Genomic DNA, 6000 nt, shown 5'->3' on the forward strand with positions numbered 1-6000 from the left:
CCTTTCATTGAAAACTTTCTCCCCAGCCCTACCACGGTGGCTAGCACATCACTGCACATCATAGATCTTCCCATACCTGTTTGTTGAATGAATAATGAAGGCTAAGCTGAAATCTTTGTGTTGGGGAATCCTGCCCTTGTTTCCAGGGAAGGAAGCATCATCCCCTGACTCCCACTCCCCACTCTCTGAAAAGAGATCGTCCTCCCTTCTTCATTCCCTCACTCCTCAGTAACAGGAAACTTCCTCCCTCTGGGCCAGCCTTCTGCCTGCAAGAAAGGCCTTCCTCATCTGAGGAGTTTTTAGGCAGCCATATCTCTTCCACAGGGACAAAGCTGAAGCAAAGGAGCCACAGAGGCTTATGCACAGGGACCAGCAGAGATATGCAGCCTGGCTCCACTTGTCTCTGTTTCCATGATCTATCCCTGTCATTTCTTCTCTTTTGGTCACTGAACCAATAAATTCCTCTTTTGGTCTTACCTACTTTAAGTTGGGCTTCTGACAGTTGCCACCAAGAGTTCTGACCAATATAATCTGTGAATACTTGACACCTTTACAGGTAATCAAACAAATGGTTTGGTGATTGGAAGTTTTATGGTAACATGCATGTTGCAGGGTCAGCTTGGCAGGAGCTGGCCTTCCCCTGACTCAGGACTGTCCTCAGGAGTTGGAGGTTCCTCTCTCTGCAGGGAGCCATTTGCCTCTGCTGACTGGCACTAAAACTGAGATGAAGCCCAAGAAAATCATTTGAATTCTGTCCACTGTTGAGTTTAGGTGTTTCAGATGGTGGAGGTGGGGGTAATTTGGAGGCTAGGCTGCACGTATGGTGTGTGAGTGTGTGTGTGTGTATTTGGGTGTGATATCGGGACAGGTAAGAGGGCTTCCTGAGAACTCACCATTAAAGGAGACAGGCAGAGTGGGCTGGATTCTGCAAGGGCCTCACACCAGAGAGGCTAGTGGTTGAGATCTGATGTGGGAGCTCATTCTGTTGGAGACCCTCCTGCCCAAAATGCATGCTCTCCTGGGGAACTAAAAATGCTCTGGCATGAAACACTGTCTCAGCAAGCCTGCTGTGAAGCCTCCTTGCTGAGCAAATTGCCTTTTCTTCTACAACTGATGACAGATTCTGGAGCCTGACTGCTGGGTTCCAGCTCTGGTGCTGCCACTTCCAAGCTGGATGACTTAGGGTAAGTTATTCAACCTCTCTGGGCCTCAGCTTTCTCACCAGGAACCTGGTTTATTTTAATTATTAGGTGTTTGAATAGTGTGTGGCACATAGTAAACATTAAATAAATTATCTACCACCACCACCACCTGTTCTCTCTTACCAAGTGACTGAGCTCTGTGACTGATAGACCCAGACCACATTCTGGCCAGGCTCATCTGGTGTGTTCCACCTGGTACCTGTATCTTTGCACTGTAGCATCACCTCTACCCTCAAGATTTCAGAAGATATCAGAGCCTTGAAGAGTTAGCCAGCCTGACCCCTTAACTTTTGCAGATGAAGAAAGTGATGCCTCTGGAGGGGAGGGGTCCTGTAGGAAGGATAAAAGTGAAAACAGTGGGAGTGTGTCATGGTGAGGGGATCCCTCCACAGAGAGAGCAGCAGGCCAAAAGCAATCTGGGGAGTGGGTACAGTGGGGACTGTCTTTTTCTTCTGCTCTGATCCCAACCCTGTGAGCATGGACAGTGGAAGTACCATGAGAACAGATGAGAAAGGACCCATGCCCTGGAGAATTCTTTCTGCCTGTGGTCACTTGGAGGATGGCAGACTGGGCTATTTCTATGATCAGTCATAGATCTTAGCCTCCCCTTAGAACTCTAAGCAAGGATCTCCAGGGCTCATAGTGTGGGCACCATCTGAGTTATTAATCCAGTGCACTCCTGTCAGTCCTTCTCTCCTATGAGACAGCACGGAGCGGTGGCCTGTCCCTACCTTTGAAATGCACCTTCTCACCCTCTGAAGCAGTGTTCTCAGTGTTACCATTGTTCAGCTATGATTGGAAGCCAACTTTGATCTGACATTCATGTCTACTTTCTAATAAAGGATGGAGCTTATCAGTGAAAAGTTAACAAATTTCTGGTCCTGCTTAAGGGCCCTATAACTCATTTCACCCTCATCTATCTACCAACTCCATCAGCAACCTTCTTCTAAATCCCTATTCTCTCCTGCTATTCCTGATCCAGGGAAGGTTACTGTATATTCCCAACCTATCAGAACCTGTAGTCTCTTGTTCATCTCTCTGTTGTAGGGACAACTTTTGTTAACTATTTTCTTCTTTCCACTAGTACCTTAGGCTACACAGTCTTCCACTAATTTCCATTTTTGTTTGTGTGTTTTTTTTAAAGCTCGTAGCATTAGGCCTTTCCAAGGTCCAAAATGTTCAACCCTCAGATGTCCCTGAAGAATGAGAAAAGATCTTAACCCAGTTCTAAACGTTTTTCAAGTGTCTGATCTATGATGGAACTTCATGGGGCACTAGACACATGGGGATAAATTAATCCTGGAATACTGCCTTTAAGGATCTCCCAATCTGGTGGGCACATAGGCACTTATTTATTAGGAGGCTCTTAGAACGTTTTAGTTGTCTGGTCAAGGGAATGGCATAGAAAAGGTGAGGCAAGTTGATTCTTTTTTTAAAAAATGGGGGGGGGGGCGTGGATAAAGGTTTTGATCCCACCAACCATGCCATACATTGACAAGCTTATTCAAGCTTTTGTGCATGGGAAGGGACCTGCCCAAGGCTGCTGTAATAGACATCTGTGGTGTGGTCAGCCCAGTACAATTCTTCCCTTGGAAACTATCTCCTCCATCCACATGGCTACCTAGGGAACCACTGTTCTTACATAATCCTACCCTCAGCCATAACAGGTCCAGGTGTGGAAGACACACCTGTCTTCCTGCTGTTTGAAGACAGGTCAATAAAACCCTTTCTCATCATTTTTTCTTATTTGAATTGAGAAACAAGTCATTCTCTTTTAAATGGGGAAAGCTATAAATATAAAAACTCAGTAAATGTTTGCAGTCATGTTCCCCAACATGAAAGGAAGGAAAGTGGTTGCAGTGAAGAAAGAATAAATAAGAAGTTGATGCAAGATATAGAGACTCATGTTAGAATTTAAGAGCCTAGACCTACAGTAATCAAAACAGCATGGTATTGGTACAAAAACAGACATATGGATCAATGGAACAGAATAGAGAGCCCAGAAATAAACCCACAAACTTTTGGTCAATTAATCTTTGACAAAGGAGGCAAGAACACACAATGGAGTAAAGACAGTCTCCTCAGCAAATGATGTTGAGAAAACTGGACAGCTGCATGTAAATCAGTGAAGTTAGAACACTCCCTCACACCATACACAAAAATAAACTCAAATTGTCTTAAAGACTAAAATGTAAGACAAGACACTATAAACCTCTTAGAAGAAAACATAGGCAAAACATTATCCGACATAAATCTCAGCAATGTTCTCCTAGGGCAGTCTACCCAAGCAATAGAAATAAAAGCAAAATATAAACAAATGGCAACTAATTAAACTTATAAGCTTTTGCACAGCAAAGGAAACCATAAGCAAAACAAAAATACAACCTACAGAATGGGAGAAAATACTTGCAAAAATGAGATGTTGACAAGGGCTTAATCTCCAGAATATATAAACAGCTCATACAACTTAATAAGAAAAAAAATAAACAAACCAATCCAAAAATGGGCAGAAGACCTAAACAAGCAATTCTCCAGTGAAGACATACAAATAGCCAACAGGCACATGAAAAAATGCTTAATATCGCTAATTATCAGAGAAATGCAAATCAAAACTACAATGAGGTATCACCTCACACCAGTCAGAATGGCCATCATTCAAAAGTCCATGAACGATAAATGCTGGAGAGGCTGTGGAGAAAAGGGAACCCTCTTACACTTTGGTGGGAATGTAGTTTGGTGCAGCCGTTATGGAAAACAGTATGGAGATTCCTCAGAAAACTAAAAACAGACTTACCATATGATCCAGCAATCCACTCCTGGGCATATATCCAGAGGGAACCTTAATTTAAAAAGACACATGCACCCCAGTGTTCATAGCAGCACTGTTTACAATAGCCAAGACATGGAAACAACCTAAATATCCATTGACAGATGACTAGATAAAGAAGTTGTGGTATATTAATATAATGGAATACTACCCAGCCATAAAAAATAATAAAACAATGCCATTTGCAGCAACCTGGATGTTCCTGGAGAATGTCATTCTAAGTGAAGTAAGCCAGAAAGAGAAAGAAAAATACATGATATCACTTACATGTGGAATCTAAAAAAAAAGGCAAATGAACTTACTTACAAAACAGAAATAGATTCACAGACATAGGAAACAAACTTATGGTTACCAGAGGGGAAGAGGGTGGGAAGGGATAAATTGGGAGTTTGAGATTTGCAGATACGAACTACTATATATAAGATAGATAAACAACAAGTTTATAATGTATAGCACAGGGAACTATAGTCAATATCTTGTAGTAACTTATGGTGAAAAAGAATATGAAAATGAATATATGTACATTCCTATATGACTAAAGTATTGTGCTGTACACCAGAAATCGATACAACATTGTAAACTGACTATACTTCAATTAAAAAAAAAGAATTTAAGAGCCTAGTTCTGGTTATTACTGAGATATCCTTACCTTTTTTGCAAATTAGTTGTTTACCCCTTTATTCAATTTTGTTATCCGCTACATTCTTCTTTATGTTTAATCTATTTCAAGTTGGATTTCTGTCACTTCCAAAAAAAGATTCAAATAAAAAATTGGTGTAAGGTATGCAGTGATGCAAATGACAGACCCTAAAAAATGGGCTTGGCCTTGTTGATACATGGTGGAATGCAGTGAGAATCCCACTGTTCTGAGCCCAGAAATGAGGTGTTTTTGTTAGGTGATAATGAAGTAGCTGGGAAAACCACTGCATATTGTCTCTTAGAACTTGACCTCAACTTTCCCTCTTGCCATGTGGTTGCAACTTCAGAGGGTTAGGTAGAAAAATGACAAAATATTGGAACATCTCCTTTGTATTTGACAACCTTGGGAAGGTGCTTTAAGAGGGGACAAGCAGATGAGGAGCAGCATGACAATTAGTAACTCTGGTAAGGAAGCCTCTGCCGGTGGCCAGCAATCTGAGCTGCTGCAGGAGGATAATCACGTGCTTTGCAGATTGGCCATAATTAAGTTCTCTGCCCCACCTTAGACTGAACACTTGATTAGGAAACGGTGAATGTCTGACAGGTGAAATGGGACTATTTGGGATGATCTGGAGGAATTAGGGAAGTGTGATTCTCCTAGTCCTTCTTGGCATCCTGGCCTGACAGCAGGAAAGAGTTGGCATTTATTTTTTGATGTCTGGCATCTGCAACCAGTTTCTAAGTTAGGGGCATTCTCCACCTAATTGATGCCAGATAGTTGCTCTCTGAACTTCCCTTACAACCAGAATGCAGACATTTGACCCATTCTCAGCCAAGCATGTCCACTGATCACAGACTAAACTAAGGAATTCATAGTTAAAGAAATGAGGACTCAGCAACCATAAGAATTCTCTCCAGGGGCAATGGGGTTGCAGCAAGATCTAGTTCTAGGTGCAGTAGGGCCCCTACACAGCTTGTTTTTGGCAGCATTGTGGGTTCAGTGCCAACTATGTCAGCTGAAAGGGGCAGTGTTGACAGGGCTATCCTCATGGAGACAACAATGTAGCTTAATTTGGGGCATTGTTTCTAGTTGTGTGGTTCTGTATTTCGTCCTTCAGTCATTCCAGTAATTCTTAGAGATATCTATTTCACAGATGTAATATATTTAATAAAAAATTTTTTGCTTAAATAAGATGAGGTTAGTTTCTGTTGCTTATAACTAATAATTGATTGATAAAGAAATTGGTACTTGATTGGCTGAGAGCATCAGACTCTCAGGGAACTAGTTGGAATCTGGGAATAGTTGTGTGGCTTGGTTGGGAATAAAGACAA

This window comes from Camelus dromedarius, chromosome 12 (genome assembly GCF_036321535.1).
Source record: "Camelus dromedarius isolate mCamDro1 chromosome 12, mCamDro1.pat, whole genome shotgun sequence".
NCBI lineage: Eukaryota > Metazoa > Chordata > Mammalia > Artiodactyla > Camelidae > Camelus > Camelus dromedarius.